The sequence below is a fragment of the Monodelphis domestica genome, chromosome 2, assembly GCF_027887165.1.
Source record: "Monodelphis domestica isolate mMonDom1 chromosome 2, mMonDom1.pri, whole genome shotgun sequence".
NCBI lineage: Eukaryota > Metazoa > Chordata > Mammalia > Didelphimorphia > Didelphidae > Monodelphis > Monodelphis domestica.
This window is the reverse complement of record NC_077228.1, coordinates 125472038-125496266: the sequence shown is the minus strand read 5'-3', so window position 1 is coordinate 125496266 and position 24229 is coordinate 125472038.

Below are 24229 nucleotides of genomic sequence, written 5' to 3'. Positions count from 1 at the left end.
CAGATATGCCATGGGGCAGGAACTAGCTGTTTCTGCTACCTCCAATTTGTTTAACCTCCTTTTGTGCCTAACCAAATCTTATGCATCCTTTAAGACCCAGTTCAAATCCCATACTCTCTTATAAGAATGATCCAATTCCCAGTGAAATCTTTCCTAATCCGAACTCCAATAGTACTTACTGTCCATTCCACTGGCATTACAGCTTATAATTTTTGCAGCAAGACCAAGAGCCACAAACCATGCCCTTGGGATGAGGGAGATGAAGAGGCCAACCAGGAAAAGGAAGGCAAAATGAGAGAAGAGTCCATCCCAGGCTGCCATCTCATAGCTATTTATTTTAACTAATTATTCTTGATAGGTGATAATGCCTGTAAATTCTTTATTGTTGAAGGACTAAGAGTGCTGCCAGTACCCCTTAAATTTGGTACCCTGGAAAAAAGTCCTTTGAACCATCCTAGTTTGAGCTCTGCATGCTACTCATTTGTCCCTCATCAAATCCTGCAAAGTTACTGCTATTTTGTGGGTGCATATCTTGTCTTTCCAATAGAATCATAAGCTCTTCAAGGTCAGTGATCATATCTTTCACTTCTTTTTATGACCATTTGTACCCAGCACAGTGCTTCACCTAGAGTGTGTAAAGAGAAGTAAGCATTTGTTGAATTGAGCTTTTTAATTACTTTGGAACTTTTGAGAAGAGATTCTGAAATTCTGTCTTTTTCAAGAGGTGACATGCATTTAGACAGGATACTGCTGCCTCTGAATGAGCTTTTACTTACCAACCAGTTTGAAAAGAAATGACCAAAGTCTAAGAACCTCTTATTTTAAAAACAACTAGATAGGAAATGACTATTTTAATTCTTGCTTTCTCCTCCAGACCTATTTATTGAACATGAACAGTCTCTTTTATTACATCAGAAATAAAATCATCCCCTTTATGTTTTCATAAGAAATCTTATTAATGAGTTTTTTAAATATAATATATATGTGTAAAGCATGGGTTTGTTTTTACACACACATAGATATGTATCTTGTAATCCTTTTAATTTATGTTATTTATAGAGTGCTATTTACGTAACTATGTAGCTCCGATTTAATTCATGTAATTTTCATGTAACGTGTGTATGTGTGCCTGAGTGTACATGTTTGTGTACATATATTTTAAACTGGTGGTGCATACTCTTTAGTCTTTCTCTAGATCTCTTTCTTACTTTCTGGTAATCTCTGTGCACAGGCTTGTTAAAATGTAGCCGGCACCATCAGTGTGTGCAAATGCGTTTTCTAACATCTGGATGTTAGAAAATCATTACTGCTGGAGTCCTCAAATGATGGGCCCCAGGTGTTTCTTTAGAATTGATTCTCTGAGCAACTTTCCCAGGAGAGCCAAGTGTCTCAGGCTGTGTCCACACATGCAAAGTGAAGTAAAGAATTGAGCCAATTATCTGGATAATACACACCTAAAGGACCCTTCTGTTGACTCAATTTTCTGGCTATTTCAGGTGGAGAGTTTGGAATTAAAAAAAAAAAAACTTGAGTCATATGGATAATTGCCTCTATTCTCCACATCCTTTAAGCCATATAGACACTGCCTATAAATGGGTAAGGTAAAAATTGAAAGAGTTGACAGGTCATATCCATGAGTTTGAATTTAGCTTTGAACCGGATATTCTTGCTCACTGTATAACTTAACAATCTAAGTGATAATACATACCCTTTAATGCATATTTTTCACTGAACACATTTACATTAATCTCAATTATGCTTTCCGGATGACATAAAGCATAGATAGCTCTGAGTTCCCAATATGGAACTAAAGGTTTTGTTGCATCCATCCTATAGACTGACAAAATGGTTTCTGTCTTGCCTAGTTCCACAATTATGTATCTGAATCTTGTTATCTAATTTATCTGTCACTTTCTCCACTGAGAAATTTTACACTTGCCAAAGATGCTATCTTGTAGAGTGGGCTACAGTGTGTGTAGTATAGTAATTAGGGTAACTGCATCCTTGAAAGTAACAAATTCAACCAGAAAGCTCTGAAAAATGAATGCATAGAGGTCTTTCTCATGGCATTAATGCTCTCTTACATAGACCATTTGTGAAGTGATCAGCTCACCATTTGCTTTTTTTCCCCAAGGCAGCATGAGGTTTAATTTGTGTACTGTGAAGCAATAATAATTCTCTGACCCTTACATGGACATGTGTTTGCTTTTTACAAATACATGGAGCCAACCCATCAAAAATTGTGATTTTTAACACTCTCCATCCCCCTACCCATTTTACCAAAGGGAAGAAAGACCTAAGAAGCAAATAACTGAGGCCAATTTTTCACCCTGTGGTAAAGAGGAAAGGTAGACAGAAAGAAGAAACTCAGTTCCCAATAACTGTGGACCTTGCTTTTCTCCTCTGTAAAATGATAATACTATCCAAACTATCTTAACTCACAGAGTTGTTGTAAGCCTCAAGCAAAACAATGTCTCTAAAGTCCTTTGCAAACTTTAAAGGACTATATAAATGTTAGTGATAGTAATGAAATTCATTCTCTGCAGGGCTCTGAAAATTTCAAGAGAATAGCTCCCCATTAGATGTGAACTGCAACAAAATCCTTGCCCCAACACAAGTATCATCGTGGCCCCAGGAAGTGTCATTCCCAAAAGGAGTGCTATACTTCTTCACCATGTTTCCCTAGGTTTACCATAAAATTTTGTGTCTCTACCTATCCATTTGAAAAAAAGATCTTGATTTCATCAGTACAGTATAAGGAACTTCCATGTGAGGAAGTTCCTCTATCAATCCAGGGCAGCACCTTCTCTGCAATATATAGCCTTAAGAGAGTTGCCTACATCATTGAGAGGTTAAGTGACTTCCCTACAGAGTTAACAGAAGTCATTTAATTATAATACAGTCACAAAGTACCTGCCAGAACCAAGCATGAACATTGACCTTCCAGCTCTAAGACTAGCTCTCTCTCCACTCTGCCATACTGCTTTTCTTTGTCCATTTAAAACTTCATAAATTATAAACTATCCACTTTGGCCATCAACATAAACTCAGTTCCTTTTGAACTTGGAAATTACTATTATAAACCAACAGAACCCAAACAAAACAAAATGTAGTTGGCTGCCTAGCAATTCTAAGACTTCCCTTTTGAGGAGAGGAGAAGTAAAGAAATAAGAGAATGAAGGAATGGGAAAGGAAAGTTAGATCAGGCTAGGGGAATAGGTCTGGAGGTTTGACTACCCTCAGGACCAACCATTCTTTGTTAGCAACTTAAATGTTCAGGGTACAAACAATTCCTTGTGGCAAAGAATATTCTGATATGAGTTTTTAAATGTGCCAGAGTTATTACTCCAGGAAAACAGTTAGATATAAACTCTTTTGATATTAGAGACTGCTTTTTGCTTTTCTTTGTATGCCCAGCATTTAGGACAGTGTCTAGCAACAGAGTAGGTACTTAATAAATGCTCATTGACTTCTGCCTTGAGATCAATACTTAGTAATGAATTCAAAGCAGAAGGTAAGGATATTTTTAAATGCTTGTTGAAGGTAATTTTTTGAAGAAATCAAACCTATAAATAATCACATGGGCTCTCCAAAGAGATCAAAGAAAAAAGAAAAGGACTTATATTTACAAAAATATTTATAGCACCCCTTTTTGTAGTGGCAAAAATTAAGGAAATTAAGGGGATGTCCATCAACTGAGGAACGGCTGAAAAAGCTATACTATATGACTGTAATAGAATATTGTTGTGTTATAAGAATTGATATAATGTTTTTTAGAAAAATATCAGATGACTTATATTAACTGATGCAAAATGAAGTGAGCAGAACTGGGATGTCATTATATACAGTAATAGTAATATTTTGATGATGATCAACTGTGTAAGACTTAGCTTCTCTTATCAATCCAATGATCCAAGATAATTCCAAAAGACCCATGTTAAAATTCCCTATCTACCTCCAGAGAATAAAGAATGAAGCATACTTTTACCACTTTATATTTCTTGTAGGTTTTTTGCAGAATGGCTAATATGGAAACATAGTTTACAAGATTTCACATGTATAATTGATATCATATTGTTTGCCTTCTCAAGTAGGTGGGAGAGGTGGGAAGGAGGGAGAAAATTTAGAACTCATTTTTTGTAATGAATGGTAAAAAATAGATTAAATGCTTGTTGACTTACTCTTTGATTGACCATAAGCTCCAAGACTCTCCTCAAACTAATCCTTCCACAGAGATTCTCTGAGTGCCTATGTGCCTAGCATTGTTTTAAGTGTCATAGGAGCACACAAGAAGTATAAGACTTGTCTTTAAAACAGCCTACCATACGGGTCTAGTTAGGGAGGAAGAATATCCAGAATTCTGAGTCTGAAAGAAAAGCCCATAAGGAAGACTGGGACTACAAAAGCCAAGGAAAAGAATGAAAAGAATATGAGGAAAGAACTCCAGCTGAAGGAATAAACAGTCAAGATGGAAGTGGCAAATGGGCACCTTATGTATTAGGGAAGGTCACCAGTGAAAGTAGAAGTGTCACACAGAAAGTAGTAAGTAATACCATGAATGACAACAGTAGATCCAATTCAAAGAAAAAATATAGGACAAGAGTGAATTGTGGGTTTTCTCCCTTTTGAACAGGAAATGTGTTATTTATATTGTCCTTAAACACATCACATGAATCTTAATCAGTCCAGATCTCTGACATATAGGTTGGCCCTATCACAGACCCTAGCAAAAGGGAGTTCTCTTTTGATTTATATGACTGAGAGAATTCATCCCCATCCACACCCTGACCTCTCTTCACTTGAACAAGGTCTTAGAAAATGGAAAGATGGGCTCATGCTTTCTCTCTTTAACAAAGAAAATATGGTGCCTTACCTGACAGAGCCTGGAGAGGAAATTGTGGCTGATTAATCTACTGAGTGCATTACAAGCCATTGAAGTGGATTACTAAGGAAAAAGTATGAAATCTTCTTCTCCATAGATGTTTAATAATTGCTTAGACACCCATTCACTCTGTACACTCCAGTTCACTAAAAATCAAACTCTTGGTGCTGGGGCTAGTTTGCAAATTAATTGCTTTAGTCTTTTAGTATCGGTTCAGGGTTTATATAGTTATATCTTCCCATTTATGTTTTTTTCAAGGTGTCATTCACTAATATTGCTTACTTTTTGTGTTCCTGAAGATCAGAAATAAATTCTGGACAATTATCAAGAGAAGACACCAGGCTTCTCAAATGATGCAAATAATGCCTGGAATATTGTACATGGAAGGCAGGCAATAAGTAGTACTCTACTTATTCTAATTCTATGATTCCAAGTAGGACATAGAGCACATTTGTGTACACACACATGCACGCATGTGCACACACATTATCTGGTTGAATTCAAACAAATTGTTGTTTTTAAAGAAAATAATTAGCAGTGGATTAGTAAATGATTAGAATAAATTACACTTCTGGTATTTTTCCCTCCCAAAGATAATGTACATGTAGAAAGACCCTAAGTTTCTCTACAAGCTCACTCAAAACAATATAACTTGTTCTATATGTCTACATCTAAAGAAGGGAAGTAGAAGATACAAAAGGGTTTAAATTCAGTTCAATCATCAGTTATTTCAGAATAGTATTATATTTTTTACCTAGTAGGTGTTTGATAAATGCTTACCAAAACAAACATTAATGAATTGGCCAATTGATTTCTTATTGTTGGGGATGAGGAGGTTTCATTAATGTAGGGAATTTCTAGTATGAAAACTGTCTTCACCAATGCAGATAATAATGGGTCTATGATTTAGTATGTAAGTCCAAGGGAAATGTCTGAAACTTGAAAAGATGAAGCAACTTGCCCAGAGTCATTTAACTAGTAAGGGATAAAGATGGAATTTGATTCCAAGACCAGTGCTCTATCCACTATACCATATTGCCTCTATGAACAAATTATTCAACTTAATTAGCTATTTGGGTGGGAGTTGTTTTTTTCTCTTCCAAATCAGTTTTAGTGAATAGACACAGTTGCTGGTTAAAACACTAAATAAACCATTTACCAAGAATACAATATGAATTAATATTATTACAGATGAAATATCTCATTTTTATTTTAACTTGCTCTTGCCTACAAGGGGATGTGTGATGATTTTTTTTTTAAAAAATGACTCCCTCAGGGACATGTCACTTGAAGCTTATGTTTGTCATGCTTACGGTGCAGGCAAAAACACACACTAAATTCCATCTTTAAATTAAGCTGTAACCAAGCTTGTATATTCATTAGAGGAGAAAAATTCTCTTCTGAGAAGTTCAAATTGTTTATTGATTTTCATTTCTGTGTTCAAGTGAAGCTTGAGTAAGTCTGTCTCTCTGCAGTCCCCATGGGCCAGACAGGCCAACAAGAGCATCACATTTCAACCCAACTGAGCAGTTACTGACCAAAATGTGAGAATTCCTTTAAAACTATATTAATAAATAGTTAGAGGGTGAGATTTCCAGTTCAATAAAGCTGATTCTTAGCAAGGAGAATAACAAACTTAGAATCGCTAGTGATAGATGACAATCTTTGGGAAATCCCTGAAAAATGAAAGCAGAACCAAGAAGAAAACACAATTAGTCGGAGCAGAACCCTGACTAGGGGGAGGGGTAAAGAAAGTCACTTACTCTACAAGTTTGATAACTTCACTGCAATTTGGTAGCTATGTTGGAAATAGTCTTGAGAGCTTATGGAGTTACCTGAGAAGTGAAGCCCTCAGAGCTAGGAGTAGATATTTGTTATGTGACTTATACCTACACCAGATCTTTCCCAGAATCTTTGTAAGAGGGAAGTATCAGGTTATGAAAAATGATGATAAAGATGAAAAGTTTATGTGTCTTAAAGCAAAACCCAAAAAAATTAACTTTAAAAATGGACAGAAAGTCATACTGACTATTCAGGGTTACTTGATAGATGCACACCAAATATAAATTTAAAAGTGCCACCCCTGGAATATATAGGAGCCTGCAAAGTCTTCTCTTTTATCATGCTAATTTCCTTTCAAAAATGAAATCAGTTTCTTTGTTTTACCATATTGAAAGCTAGGCTTATGAAGATCTCTCCCGGATCCACAGTTGTAGCTAAAACATTTTTTTAGGTCTCTTGGACCTTTGTGATAGCAATAATTGGAGTTTCAAAGATCTTAACTTGATGATCAACCAAGTATGTTACTAAACATTTATGTGAAGTATAACTGTTGCTTTGTTACATATAATATAATGGCAATGGAATCAAAGAATACACTGCAAATACTATGAGAGAAAAGGAGAATCCTTCCCATCACAGCCCCAAATATATCCTATATATCCTGACCTAAAATGGAAAAATCTGCAAGAACACTGAATAGGAGTCAAGAAGGCCAGTTCTGCCAGTAGGGAAGTTAGTGGAACCTTAGGCAAGAAATAATAATAATACCTATAATGTCTTTCATACGGAGTAGTCGATAAACAGGTAGTGTAGCAGATAGAATACCAGAATTGAAGTCAGGAAAACTAGAGTTCAGATCTTCTCTCAGACTTGCTAGCTGTGTGACCCTAGGCAAACAAACCCATAAGTAGAGATAACAATAACATCTATCTTGTTGTTAAAAATAAATGAAATAATGCATTTAAATGTATTAAAAGTCTTATAGCATGATATAAATTATATGTGGAAGAACTTTGGAGTGTGTTATAAAATATATTGATTGTTATAATTGTTACTGTTATTATTGTGCTGATGTACAGACACACAGAGTATCCTTAAATATGGGAAAAGCAGATAGTCTCTGGGGACCCGATATGACAATGCCAGTGCAGATTGGGGGAATTACCTGGTGGATAGAGTAGATATGTAAAAAGGCCTTAGAACAAAAGACTACATTATTTGCTGTGAACTAATGGATTGAGTGTCTATATATGATAGGAGAATAGTTTACAGATTTTCATAAAATCAATGAACTGGAGGCATTAATATGGCTTACAAACTTGTAAGGTCCAGTTACACTATTAAAGGAAAGGGAAAAGGCATTTAGTAAGTACCTACTATGTGCCAGATACTGTACTAAGCTCAGGAAAAAATATTATCTCATTTAGTAAAATCATACCTACATAAGGGAAGTATTATATCTTAGTTCATGTATTGAGATCACCTTTGTCAAGTCCAAAGCCCAAAAGAAATCAAGCTACAGGCAAGGAAGAATTTTAATAGAAATTGGAAATGTGATTTCAAGCAGCAATACTAATACTCAGAACCATCATCTGCCTCATTACTATGACATTAGTGTGAGAATGTTGTAAGCTAGTAAAAAAAAAAAACCCTACAGACTGAGAGATGTCTTCAATTTATCTGTAAGGCTTCATTAAGTTGCATAATTGTAATTCAAAGAAAATTATTTTCATCAGTACTTTTGTATTAAAAGGAAGAATTTGTTATTGAAAAGTATCATCTTAACAAGAAACCTAATTTTAAAAGAAACCCAATGTAGTTTGGTATAAAAAGTCCAGGTAGGAAACTTTGATTCTAAATCTAATTTTAAAAGAAACTCAATGCAGACTGGGGTTCAAAAAAAATGCTTAGGCATAAAGCTTCAATTCTGGTTCTGACTCTACCACTATTTCCTATTGCTTAACCCATCTGTAGTGACATCTGCAGAGCATAAGACATCCAGATCAAAACTTTAAAATTCAATATATCATGTAGATAGTTTATCTACATGACCAAACCAGCTAGATATTTTGAACTATACTTATCATTTTATTGTGATGTTTCACATCATGCAAGTGTAATCTATCATGGCCATTAAAGTCTTATTGATAACCTTTTTTAATAAATATATTTTTTAAAACTCCAAAGGATTATACAGTAGGGTTCCCTTATTTCACTTTACCTGGTTTCAGTTGTCCATGGCCAACCTCAAGCATCTAAAGTCTGCCTATGGAAGCAGTCTGTACTTGGCATGAGATGTCACAGAGTATGCTGGTCAAAGGGCAGGAGCCAGTAGAAAGAGCACATATATATGGGGGTTTGTTTATATCTGCAGTTTTAGCCATTTGTACTGCAGTAGGTCTTAGAATATATCGCCCACTTTATAAAGGATCCTACTATATACTAGCTTCTATTATATTAAGGAGCCACAGTCTAATATCGGGGAATCCTGAAGAATGGAGCCAAGAGAACTGGATTCAAACATTGACTCTTTCATCTACCAGCTAAGTAACTGTGGGCAAACCAGTTTACCTTTCCAAATTTCCATTTTCTCCTCCATAAATTAAGGTTGATAATATGTGTGCTACATGGGGTTGTTGTAAAGAAAATACTTTGTAAACTGTAAGATTCTATATAATGGTGAGCTGTTTGTTATTCAGTGTAACAGGTAGTTTGGTATAGAAGACAGTGAAGCAGTCTTAGAGGAGACCTGGGTTCAAGTCCTACTTCTGACACATATTATCCATGTAACCCTTAGTAATTCATTTCCTTTTAGTGCCCCTGGCTACCTCGATGAGACCAGTGGTAACAGAAGTCAATTGTTAATGTGCATGTGAGGAGACTTTTCCACACCAGGAATTTCCCATAACTGATATGTCCTGGTTTTTAAAAGTTATAAATATTTGCTACTATAATTTTGTTGTATGTAAATAGTATTTGTAATATAAGAGATAATGGGGACATCATTATTAGACCTTTCTCTGTTGTGGTATTTGTTGTAATATGATTTTACTTTTATGTTCATTAATAACCTTTTTGCAAAATGATCGACCCTAAAAATTAATAGGTGTGACTTATTCTTGTTTAGGGCTTAAAAACTAATGAGATTAGTTTATTTTTTTTAAAATTGAATTAAAAATGAGTTAAAAAACAATTAGCTTAATAAGATATTCTCACTATCTTTGGAAGGATTTTAATTTAATTGTTTTTTGAACAAGTATTATTAACTCAATGTTTTTAACTTGCTTTCTAATTCTATAAAAGTGACATTTTTAAGCATTAACTTAATTTGTGACTTTGAGCTCTGAATTTCTTTTCTTTGCACTTCAGTTGACTCCATCTGCCAATTTGCAGATGACCTTGCTCATTTATTTTCAGAGCATCTTGGAATGTTAGCACTGGAAGTCAAGTGGCCTTATTTCTACATAGGGGCCTTTGCATATTCACATAAGTATTACTTGAGATGTTACTGAAATCAATAGAAATGCCAGAGCTGAGAGGGTAGAGTCAGGATAAATTTCCTATTGGAAACAAATACTAACTACTGAGGGATATGACTTGACTGAGAAGAAAACCAAAGTTGTTCCAGGGGAAGAGAATTCTCATGTATGCAGTTTCTCTTATAGTCCAGACACATCACCTCTGGAAATAGTTTCTCCCTAACTAGATTTGTATAATTAGAATTTGAACCCCAGGACTCTAAATCCCAACTTCCCATGTTCCCTCTCACGTTAAATGCTAACATAGGGAGGATATAAATTTTGTGTGGCTCCACACCTCGCTTTCTTCCCCCCCGGTCACTGGGAAAACTTTTCTTTACTCAGGCTTTTACTTTTGTCCTTTTATTTCTTCTATTTCAAGTGATTATTAATAAATCTTATGAAATATAATACTTGGAGTTATTGGATATTCATTTTAGTCTTACAGTGTACTTAGGCAAAACCACTTGGTTGAACTTCATATTTCAGTCCTTCCTCCAATTCATCCTTCACACAACTATTCAAAGAATCTTCCTAGAACATAAATCTGACTATGGGACTCCTCAAGAACTTTCATTGGCTCCCTATGAAAGCTAGGATGAAATATCAACTCCTCAGCCTGGCATTTAAATCCCCTCACAATCCAATTCTGCTCAACCTTTCCAGGCTTATTATACATTATTACTTCCCTTCTTGGATACTTCATTCCAGCCAAAATGACCTACTTGTTTTTCCCCAGACTTGGCATTCTGCATAATACAGATTGTCCTTGGCATCCAGAATCTCCTTATCTCTTCTCTTAAAATCTTTTCTAAGGTTTAGCTCAAATGCATCCCCTCCTTCTTCTTTGAATCATCCTGTATATATCCTACCCTATGCCCTAACGGAATAACAGTTCCCTGAAAATAGGAATTATCCTTCATTTTGTCTTTATATCTCTAGTACCTGGCACAATGCCTTGCACCCAGAAGGCACTCAGTACATACTTGTTGGATTGTATGGAATGGAAGACAAAAAGAGAAGAACAAGAAACACATGTGTCACTTGGCAAGCAGATGTGCTTGGCTAAAGTCCATCCTGATATAGTCTTTTACCTGACGAAAACAAGTCTTGGTTTACTGGGGAATGTTGGCAGGTGAATCATATTTCACCTAATGCCCCCATCAAAGCCATCATTAACTATCAGAAAACAGCAGCTCAGCAACCTAGTTACAGAGAGCCCTGCAATCTCATGTTTATTCATGTTGGCTGTTGAGAAGCAACTGTGCCATCCATGTTAATAAAATGGCCATATTATGACTGGTCTGGTTTTATGATACAGACGACAATAAGCCAAGTCATTGAGAATTTGCCAGAGTCTGTGGGTGTAATTTGTATTTGATAAACTGGATGAAACGGTTGCTTCCTGAGTTGAGATCACAGCACTTGTGTGAAGAGATATTCATGCATGGCCTAGAAATCTGCCAAACAATTCAGATATCTGGTCTTGGAAGAAGCATTTGTTGTACTGGCAGTGTCAGGCAGGGGGTCATAAAAATGTCTCAAAATATACTACCACATTTAAATAGCCATTTTCTTTCTTTTATAAATATATACAGTTTTTCTTTTTAACCTTTATTGATATCCTTTGTTTTTAAAAATACATGTACTTCTTCCTATTCTGCCTTGCTCCATCTGTTGAATCCTTTTTTGCCACAAAGAAAAACACTTAAGTTAGCCAACCAAGGTAGCAACTACATCTGAAACTGTAATATTCAGTATGTGCAGTCATCTACCACATGTGCCAAAAGGAGGGAGCTATGTCCCCCTCATAGAGGTTGTTTCCAACATCAGGGGAAATCACAGCCATCTTCATATCTAGACATACCTGACTAGAGTTGTTGTGAGGATCAGAACTACAAATAAGTGTTAGCTATTATTATTATCATTATTGAGCATGTGTAGAGTTGTTGGCTTTAACGAGGAGGAGACACACTTCACCATTCAAGACTGAAATAAAAGAGGGACTCTGTGCTATATGGATATCAGTTGAAGAAACTGAAAATGTTCAGCCTGGAGAAGACTGTCTGCAAGTACCTAAAAGGCTGTCTGGTGGAAAGAGGCAATACATTCTTTTACCCAAGAGGGCAGAATAAGGAGCAAGGGGCAAAAGTTACACAGGCAAATTTAGGATCAAAGTTAGAAAAACTTACTACTGATAAGAGTTATTGGGCTGATTTAGGAAATAGCACTTTTCCCCCCCTAATTAGAGATTTTTAAGCAATGCCTGAATAAATCACTTGTCTGATGAATTGTAGGATGAAGTTCAGGGTAAGTATGAATTGGCATGGTAGGCTATGGTCATGATACCCTGTCCTATTACAAGTGTGAGAATAGTCCCTCTTGGTATAGTTAGAATTTCAAAATGGGGAAACCCCTAGGCTGTGGTACAAGAAGAAATCTGAGACACTTGAGGACTAGGAAACACTGTTAGACTATCCCTACCAAGTAGGCAGATAGTACACAAAGGTTTCTTTGTTCAAGAAAAATGGAAAGCTTTTCACTGTTCACATTGGCATATGGCAATCTTGAAGGCATATAAAAGAATACAAGTATAAGGTGTCTCAGACTTTACAAGTTCCTTACCTCCTTAGAGGCTGTAAAGAACATTGACCTGAGCACATTTCCCTAAGGGGAAAACAGTAGTACTGGGAAGATCTAGTACTCACCATCACAACAATGTATAACCTTGACTCTGGATTTTGTGTGTCCCTAAAAGCTAAATAAACCTACTTGAAAACCCTTATTTGTGCAAGGTCAGCTCAGAATAGCTGGCAGCCTTTCTCCAAAGATTCATAAAGAATCTTTCCAACTTTGAAATTCCGTGATTTTGTGTGATTTTCATCTCCATAGAAATGGTCAAATTGGGAGTGAAGCCAAGATGGTGGAGTAAAACCAGGGACTCACCTGAGCTCTTCTAAATTCCTCTTCAAACAACTCTAAAATAACACAGTGGAAGAACTAAAAAAAGGATGGCATGTAACACTTTTTTTTTCATTCCAAGACAACTTAGAAGTTTGACAGGAAATATCTGCCTATCTGGGATGAGAATGAAGCTTAGTCTAGTATAGGCTGCACTCTGGCAAGCCAGCAGTGAGGCATTGGAGGCAAGTAAATCAACAATAATGACTTCCAGAGTTCTCAGTCCAGAGATGGTAGGGAGGTCATACAAGTAGTCAGAAGGAAATTATAGGGGACCCTTTGCTGACATTGGGAGCAGGACTCTATGGCATTGTCGATATGCAGTTCCAGGTTGTAGTTCCCAGGTGAGGAGGAGCAATAGCACACTAGAGTATGCAACTACAGTGGAGCAGGGACACTAAACACAGTTCCAGGACAAAAAAAATGGTACTCATGGTCACTCACAGACTGGAGCACAAGCCAAGAGATCAGTAATTACACCTCTCCTTAGATTATACCACCTTGGAAGAATTGAAAACTTACAGACCCCCAGAAGTAGCTCTAAAAATTGCAGCATCAAAAACCTGAAATTCAGGACAGTGCCCCTTTCACTTTGGGAGTAAAGTCCTAGCTTTAACATGAAGTTAAAAGTCAAGAGAAAAATAAGCAAACAACAAAAAAGAACCTGACTATATAAAGGTACTTTGTTGAGAGGGAAGGTCACAATACAAACTCAGGAAAAGATAACAAAATCAAAACAGCTATACTTGGGGCCACAAAAAAAGAGAGAGAGAATTAGTCTCAGGCCCCAAAAGGATTCCTGGTAGAGATAAAAAAATATTTTTAAGATCAAATTTAAAAGTAGAGGAAAAATTGGGGGTTGAGGGATGAGAACAGCATGTGAGAAAATTATGGGGTAGGTGGAAAGAGTCAATATCTTGGTAAAAAAAGTACAAAAAATGAAAATAACATCTTACAAAAACATAATAGGTATGAAAATCCACTGAAGAGAATTCCTTAAAAAGCAGAAATGGCCAAATGGAAAAATATGTATGGAAGTTCTTAAAAGTAGAATGGGCCAAATGGAAAAGGAGGTATAGAAGCTCACTGAAGAAAATGTCTTGAAATAGAATTGGGCAAGTGGAAACTAAAGACTCTATGAGACATCAAGAAGTAATAAAAATAAAATCAAAAGAATGAAAAAATAGAAGAAAATGTGAACTAGGTCATTGAAAAAACAATTGATCTAGAAAAGAGATTGAGGAAAAATAAATTAAGAATGGATGGACTACCTAAAAGTCATATATAACATGAATATCACATTTCAAGAAATTGTCATGTTTGTCTTGATATCCTAGAACTGTAATGGTGGACCTATGGCATATGTGCCAAAAATGGCACACAGTTGTGGGCATATATGCAGAGTTAGCTACTAGAAAGGCAGAAGGATTTGGGAAGATCTGCTCTCTTCCCCCTCCCTACCACGCCTTGCTGTTCCTCTGCCCAGCAGACCAATGGAAGTACTTACTCCTTCTCCTGGGCAGAGCGCCTGAGCCACTCCCCTCCAGTTTCTAAAATGTTCACCATCACTATCCTAGAACTAGAGGGTAAAATAGAAACTGAAAGAATCTAATAATCACCTCCTGAAAGAGATCCCCAAAAGAAAATTCCAGGGAATAATATAGCCAAATTCCAGAGCTCCAAGGTAAAGGGGAAAATATTACAAACAGCCAGAAACAATTCAAATATTGTGGAGCCATAGTCAGGACAATACAAGATTTAGCAGCTTATACATTAAAGGATCGAAGGGCTTCAAATATGAGATTCAAGAGGGCAAAGGAGCTAGGATTATAGCCAAGAGATCCAGCAAAACTGAACATAACCCTTCAGAAGGAAAATGAATAGTTAATGAAATAGAGGACTTTCAGGTAATTCTGATGAAAAGACCAGAGCAAAATAAGAATTTTGATTTCAAATACAAACTCAAGAAAAGATTTCAGATGGTCCAAACTTCTGGTCTAAGAGCAAAAAGATGTAGGAAATACCTAGAACTATAAAGGAAGGCATCCTAGATAACAATACCTTACCTAGCCCTAGAGCATAGCAAAATCCCAAACTGTTTTTTTGACAGTCAGAATATTCTGCTGAAGCCATCAACTCTTCCCTTGTCTCCTGGGCCTCTCTTCTTCCCATCACTAGGAAGGGGCCCCAGCCTAAAGTAATTGAGAATGGCAATGACACTTTGAGAACTGAATTCTCATGTCCCTCTTAACTGAGAAATAGCCTAGGCATAAATCCTTTAAGGTGGCATACAAACATATATATCACAGTTTGTTGAACCATTCCCCAATTGATGAACATCCCTTCAATTTCCAATTCTTTGCCTAAGTGGCCTGTTCTTGCTGAGACCAACCCCTCTTCTTCTGCCCTTGACATCTCTTTCTGTCTTCTCTAGCTGACTGCTACCTCCATAATGCCTGGCTTTCTAGACCTCTTCCAGTCCACTAGTTACTTTCCAACTTCTTTCAAATATCCTGTCTCCCTTATCCTTAATTTTTTTTTAACTTCACTCTACCATGTTTATTGTTGTTGTTGTTCAACCATTTATTCAGTTTTGACCAATCCTTCAGGACCCCATTTGGGGTCTTCCTGACAGATACTGGAGTGGTTAGCCATTTCCTTCTTTAGCTAATTTTACAGATAAGGAACTGAAGCAAAAAAGAGTTAAATGGTTTTCCCCAGGGTCACATTGCTAATAAGTATCTGAGGTTGGATTTGTACTCAAGAAAATAAGTCTTCCTGACTCCAAGCCCAGTGCTTTATCCACTGGGCCACCTAGCCGCCCATAAATATCTACCACAATGTCCAACTTTCCAACCTCTTTCCTTTCTCACCTAAACTACTAGGAAGGGAAAAAAATCTAAACTCTTTGCCTCCATTCCCTCTACTCTGCCTTCTCAGTCCTTAGCACTCAGGGTTTTCACCTCATCACTTATCTGAAATTCCTCTGCATAAAATTTCCATAAATGTCTTAATTTCTAATTCTTTGCTCTATTCTCATCCTTCTCGACCTCTCTGAAAGCACTTTGTATTGTTGACTACCCTCTCCAAAATAAAATAATCTAGTTTTGTAATTAATAATAATAATACTTAGTGTGCTAATGTTTACAAAGGACTTTAAAAAGTATCTTATTTCATTCTATCAGTCCTGGAAGATATGTGCTATCATTACCCCCTTTATATAGATGAGAAAACTGATATAGACAGAGGTTAAATGACTTGCCCAGATCACACCCCTTGTAGGAATCTGAGGTCAGACTTTAATTTGGGCCTTCTTATCTCTAGGTCCAGCATTATGTCCACTATTCTACCAACTTCCTCTTTTACCCAGGGCAGTGTACAATGAGACTATCAAATCCACTGTTTTAGACTCTTTCTTAATGCAATCTAAGGTTGCATTCGCCTATTTGGCTATTGTGGCACTCAGTTAACTCATAGTTAGCTTATAGCCCACTAAAATCCACAGCTCTTTTTCACCCAAACTATAATCCATCCAAACCTCTTCAATCTTTTATATGTGAGGCTGATTCAGGTATAATACTTTTATCACTGTCAAATTTCATTTTATTTGATTCACTCCATCTTACTTATCTGTTAAGATCTTTTTCAATATTTATTCTATCATCCAACATTTTAATTGTCTTTCTCTTTGAGTTCTTCATCATCTGCAAAGTTGATAGGCATGTCATATGCCCTTATCTGAGTAGTCAATAAAAATGTTAAACTGCCCAGGGTCAAGAACAGATTCCTGGGTCACCCCTCTGGGCAACTTCCTCTAGACACAATAAAAATATTTTTAAGAATAAAGGAGACAGGCATGTATGAAAGAAGTTGAGAAGTGTCAACGTGGAAATCTAGAAGTCCACACTTTATTTAGTTAGGAGGTAGGAACCCCAGGTCACAGGAGAGTTTTCCCCCTGAGGAAAGGCCCTACTTCACCAGACAATGGACATCCAATTCAGGTGGGAGATAAACCCCAACCGAAGTCAAGTGACTCTTCCTCTCCAGAAGCCTTTTCCCAGTATATCACATCCTCCTTCCAGGATTGAACTCGGGATCTTCAGCTTGCAAGACTGACGTACTAACTGTAGTGCCAAAGAGTCATTCAACTTCAGATTGGGTTTATCTCCCACCTGAAGTGGATGTCTATTGTCTGGTGAAGTAGGGCCTTTCCTCAGGGGGAAAACTCTCCTGTGACAAGGTCAAAACCTGGGGTTTCTACTTCCTAACTAAATAAACTGGGGATCTCTAGATTTCCACGTTGACAGAAGTAACCAGTGGACAAAGAGGCAGGCATTATTGAGAGAGCATTCAGCTAGAGAAGACAGAAAGGGTTAAGTCAAGGGCAAAAGAAGAGGGATTGGTCTCAGCAAGAACAAGTGTTATCAAACTATTCATAGCTATTCTTTCAATATGATCCTTTAACCAGATTCAATTCTAATTACATTAATCTTCTAATTCCCTTTCTTTCATCTTGCTCCTATGGATAGCATGAGAGACTTTGTCTTTGTTGTTGAGATAGCACCTGGAGGCATCCTCCAATTCACCTCTGGGCCACCAAGGCAATATAGTCTCATATTCAAGATACTCTGTGGGTCTGCATCCACCCCAAACTAACTCAAGAGCCTTCCAATGATGTTTAATTTCTTAGTGAAAAAGAGGACACAATTAATTTAAAGCAAAGGCATTTAATGAAATATTTTCAAACTAACAATAAAATAATTTCCCATAAATCCAAGGCACATTCTCCCACAAATATACACATTATCAGTGGGAAAGATGAATACATTTAAGAAACAATTATGGAGCAGCATAGATGTAAGGAAACGTGCATAGTTGGGGCATACAAGAGAGAGGCAACTTATACCTCCAATGCTAAAGGTCAAGAATTTCTTCTATCAATATCATTGTGTTGTTCCCACTGAACCTGCTTCCTGTAGCTCTCATGGAGCATACGTTGTTTCCCAAGTGTGTAATCTCTGCCAGATGTGGAGATATGGCATACAGTATCTGTCAGGCATTCATTGCTCCCTGCTGACTTTTCATTGCTGCTGGTCACCATCAGGCATGATTCCACTGGGCATGCAGTAATAGAATTTCTATATGCTTCTAGCTTCAGCCAGAGTTCTCATATGAAGTACGACTTTCTCCATATTAGGGAGAAGAGTAGATTCTACCATTTTCTCAGAGTGTTGTGGTGATCAAATAAGATAAGATATGCAGTGTTTTGCAAACCTTAAAGTGCTAAATAAATGGTAGTTATTATTATCATCATTCTTCAGCTTAAAATGCTACTGCTTTTTCAGAAAATCACAATCCTCATATATTCATCAGACTAGGGAAAAACTGTTGGTGGTTTTTCTCTCCATTAGGCATTCTTGCTCTCCAGGAGCCCAAGACTGATATTGTATCTGTTAGGATAAACATAGTTGAACTAAATAATGGTAGCACTAGTCTGCTCATGTAATAAGGGACAGAAGCAGGGCTATTTGGTACCCTTTCAAAGTCTACCTCCTTAAAATCCCACCTCCGACAAGAAATCTCTCCTAGTCCCTCTTCACCCTAGTGTCTTCTTATTCTGTTGATAATTTCCAAATTTTCCAATTTTCTCTTGTTTGTACATAGGTGTTTGCATGTTGACTTCCCCAATAGACTATGAGTTTCTCAAGGATGGGGTCTTCCTTTTGCTTTTCTTTGCATCCATAGAGCTTAAACTGTGCCTGACATAATATTTATGGATTAACTGAATCCACCATTTTTTGTTTGCCTTTGACAATGATGTGAACTTAGTGAATCTTATTTTCAGCAATGTCAATAGCTTCTGCTTAAACTCTCTTTGATGATGTTCCTCCCTTAGATGCCTATTGTCTCTTTATTCTCTCCCTCTCTTATGAAAACTTGATCTCAGATCCTTAGTAAAGGTGAAAATTATTAATGCCCCCAAAGATACTTTCCTTTTAGCAGATTTCCCTCTCCTACCTATTATCTCTCCTATTGGTTCTAGTCATACTCCCCCCCCCCAAGTTTTCCAGTTCTTGAACCATAATCACATCAATTTTGTCACTGCATCTCAGATACGTACATCAGTCTACTGGTGGAGCCTACAGCATTGTTTACAAACTGAATGGTCTTTCTCTGGTGATCAGTCTCCTCTATGTGCTGCTTCTTCCTATCAGAATGTAAGCTCTTTGTTCACCATTGCAAACCCTTATGCTGAGCTCTTATATGAATTTTGGACACTAAGACATTTACCATCACTCCATCATTTGAATTTCATCATTTTCCCACCTAGAAGGCTTATTTTTCTCCTTACCTTTTGCATCTGCAGCTTCATGGCTACCAGTAAATAAATTACTACAACCACTTAGCCAAGAAGTAAAGCATAAGCCAAATATATTTAAAGAAGCATGGGATAAATGAACATCCTTTTCCCCAACAATTCAAAATATAATATCAAATCTACACAAATAAGTTCTTAACAATATTGGGTACATATTTTAAAAGAACTAAGTGCTTAAGTGAGCTAGGTGATTAAGTAGATAGAGCACCAGGCCTAGAGTTGGGAGGACCTGGGTTCAAGTTTGCCCTCAGATACTTCCTATCTCTGTGACCCTGAACAGGTCACTTACCCATTTGCCTATGCCCTTTGCTCTTCTGTCTTAAAGTTGATACTAAGACAAAAAAGTAAGAGTTTTTTTAAAAAGGAATACATTTTAAAAATAAAGGCAAGGTAACACTTTGTACCTTTCTTACTAATCCTTTTACAGTTTTCAATTTAATCTAATAATAACCTTATAGACAGACATTTATCTGAAGATTCCTTTTAAACTAATTTTAAATTAGTATCCAAAATCTTTTAAAAACGTGTACATAGTTATGGGTGTTCAGGTTAATTGGGGTCAGTCCCTCTTCAGTAAGTTGACTAACTGCTAAGTCTAGTTTCAGATGAGAGAATAACTTCTGTCACTGCTCTCTTGCTTAATCTGCTTCTGAAATGTCTCTCCTGAAAATTCAATCCATTGTAACACACTTTGCCTCCTAAACTTCTTTCAGATCTGAGGAAACAGAAGAAAAGAATAAGAATATCTGGCTCCTGAAAGCACTCAAGTTGAAAGGGGGCTCAGAAGATATCTAGAACTGAACGAGCATCCTCTTGACAAGATCTCAGATAAGTAGACATCTTTCTCTTATTCCAAAGACCTCAAGTGCACAACAACCTGCTACTTCCCAAGGCACCTCATCATACTGCTGGAGAACTTTAAGTTTTATAGAATATTTTTTTTTCTTGCACAAATTTAAATGTGACTCTTTTTACTTTCTGTTACTCCTGGTTCATCCTCTGGAATGGAACAGAACAAAACTATTCCCTTTTCCATATGGCAGGCCTTTGTATACTTCAAGATAGCTATACTAATCCTCCTAACTCTTTTTTCCCTCTAATATATCTCTCATCTCCTCAATGAATTTTCATATGACATGACTTTGAGGCTCTTTGTCATTCTGATCAACCTCTTCTAGATATTCTCTAGATAATCTATGAGCTTCCTAAAATATGGCAGCCAAAGATGAACATAATAAATATTCCAGTTGGCATATGATCAAAGCAAAGAACAGTGGGACTATCACTTCCTTGACCTATGACTTTCTAGACCTAAACTTTTCTCAGTGCAGCCAAAGATCATAGTTTTCCTTGATTGCCGAACTCCAGCAGAATAAAGAAGGGTGAACAATTTCAAGCTAGTTTTGTCATGCCTTGTGAACAGATAACCACCTTGTATCAGTTTTTGATTCTGATGTGTTTTCCATATTTTTTAAATACTGTACACATTAACTTTTTTTTTTCTTGGAGTAGCTACTGTACAAGGGGGGGGGGATCAGGAACCAAAGTTTGACAGGTAATTGAGAGGGAGGGAACAGATGAAGAGAAACATCACTTCCCTCCCAGGCAGAGCTGTCCCAGAGAAGTGAAGTTATTCAGTGTCCAGAGCTGAAGGGTAAGAGGAAATCCCCTTTCAATCTCTGTTTCTGTTCTCTTCTCGGGATGATTGTTATCTGTGATCCCCTTAGTACATGAAGAAGAGATGTCTAGTCTTCAGTAAATTGTAAGATCTATTTATTAGTTGATAAATATGGAATGGTAGGTTGGGGAAGGAGAAAACAGGAATTTCCTATTCTATTTTCCACCTAAAGTCTCTTCAGGGGTTGAGGCTCAGGTCTAGGGACCTAAGTCCCAGAAGACCTTAGGATCTTTGTGGAATCAGGTTGGTGTAATTTCCTGAGATAGAGATACAGCTTTGAAGGAAAGTCTTCAGGGTGGATAGTCTCTTACCTTCCCCAAAGGGAAAAAGTCTCTATCCACCTCTTATAAGGAAAGATGACTAATCTGAATCTCTTCAGATCAACAATAGATTGTAGCAGGATAAGCACGATGAGGTTGTTCCTTCCCCTCTCAGTTCAAAAGGGACAAAAAGAAGATATATTTCCAACTGTCCTCCTGCTTTTCTTAGCTGGAGATTCCAGTCCCATCCCCCTTTGGCAGCCAAAGTTCTATTGCCTTCTTGCATGAAATTTAATTGTAAAATCCAGTCTTTGCAATATATATTGTATTTCTCTCATCCACACTACCCCACACTTATCTTTCCTTGAAAGCACATCTGTGGATTTTCTATCACTTCTTGAATTCTTGGCATGTTCAGTCATTTCAGTCATAGATGTCCAACTCTCCATGACCACATTTGGGGCTTTCTTGGCAAAGATACTAAAATGGTTTGTCCTTTCAAAGTATCTGCTTTGCCATCTAGTTGCTCTGGCTCATAGTAGGTACATAATCAATGTTTTTTCATTCATTCTGCAACTATTAGCTATTAGGTTAACTTTTTAAAATAGCAGCTATGTGGCACAATGGACAGAGTGTTGGATCTAGAATCAGGAAGAACTGAGTCCAAATCTGACTTTAGCTACTTACTAGGTGTGTGTGACCCTGGACAAGTCAATTACCCTCCAATTGCCTCAATTCTATATAAAGGAATATTAATAGGGATAACTGGGATAGTAAACCCACCTCTCAGGTTTGCTGTTAGGATATAATTAGATAATATTTATAAAAATGATTTGCAAATCTTAAAGCACTATTTAAGTGCTAGCTATTTTAAGCAATTCTCATCTCCCATCTGCCTTAAAATAGAACAATCAAAATTAATCATTCTGTGCTACGTATATATAGAATCATGGATTTAGAGCTAGAAGAGAATATAGAGGCTATCTTTTCCAATAATTTGTTTTTACTAGTGATGAAATGAAGGCTCAGAATGCTTGATTAAGTAACTTCTTTCTGGACACAAAATTAGTAAGTGTCTGAAGCTGGACTTAAGTTCAAATCTTCCTGAATTCAAACTCAAGTCTAGCTCTATTGAACCACCTAACTACCCAATAATAGTCATTGTAATGCTTCCATATTACTTTCCTCACAACAACCCTGTATTTACTTTGGTTGTAACCACTCCCATCACCTGCCCAACTCCCTGCCCGGTATGCTTCTTGAGGGAAAGAATTATTTCATTTTCTATTTCTATCTCCAGCACTTAACTAGAACACTGTATTAAATACTTAACTTTTGTTGTTTTACCATTACAGTCATGTGATGACCCCATTTGATGTTTTCTTGGTAAAGATATTGGAGTATTTAGCCATTTTCTTTTCCAGCTCAATCTATAAATGAGGAAATTGAAGCAACAGGGCTAAGTGATTTGCCCAAGGTCACGCAGTTAATAAGTGTCTGAGGTCAGATTTAAACCCAGAAAGACAAGTCTTTCTGATAAATGCTTATCAAATTTGAACTGGGTATGGATATTAAAAATATTATTTTTCAAATTGGAAAACAAAGTCTCAAAGAGGATTTGAGCCCAGATCTCTTGATAATGGGTCCAGTACTCTTTCCATGATACCAGTCTGAACCTCTGGTTCAACCCAGAAAGTGGCAAACCTTTCTTTTCTGCATGGTCTAATCCACTCCACCTAAAAGACCAAAGTTGTTTAGAATTTTGATCCTATTTTCTAATCACTTACTTTTCTTCAAGTTCCAGGAGCATGCTCCATCCTCCAGGTCCCTGATGAAGATGTTAACAAATGTGGAATCCAAGACCAAGGCTTTGTTATATTCTTTCACTCAGTGAGGCAGCTCACATCCATCTATTTCCATTAGTGGCAAACACTTCCATTGTCATGAAGATTCAAATCTGAAAGGCAATTTTTATAGTATCATCACTGGAAAGTCGACTAGCTAAAGAGCATTCTAATCAGCAGCATTGAAAGCCTTCTATAAATGAGACTGCCGAAATGTAACTCCCAACCCCCTAAAACCCCCCACCCTTCCTGGTTGTAATAAAAATGAACAAATAAAAAAGAGAAAACTATAATTGGTCTGGTAATTGGGCCATGAAAATGTACTCTAAAGAACAGCAACCAAAAGAAAATCCACAGAAGCAGCCATTCCAAATAATTCAACTTAAAGGGCCATCTGAGTTTCCCCCTAGTTCTAATCTCTGGAAATGTGCATTCTCTTATATGGCTGGTCTAAAAACGGTGCATTTTAGGCTTTTATAACATGGACGTTTTGTAACATGCCAGCGCCACACCACACTTTGGAAAGCAATAGGATTCAACTCGGGATTTTCTCACATCATTAGTGGAATGTGAAGTAATCTCTTAAAAAGGCTATCATTTTATTCAGAGCTCCATTAATTTGACCCTTTGTCCTCACATCAGGAGAAGAGAAGAGAGAAAGGTGGGATTTTTTTTCTTTTGCTCTTAGCTGAAATAGACTATTCCAAACTTATCATCTTCTCCCCACCCTCCCTTTTTCTCTCTACATCCTCTCCAACACCCAGCCAAGGAAATTTATTGTCAATTTATTTCAGATGTATCAATCTACTTAATGACACTTTTTATAGAGGGAACATTTTCCTCTGAAACACTTTAGAAATATAAAACTGGGTTCTCTTCTGCTCCCATGAGGCCAAAAGTAGTTTGAGTAAGACCCATATTGTGC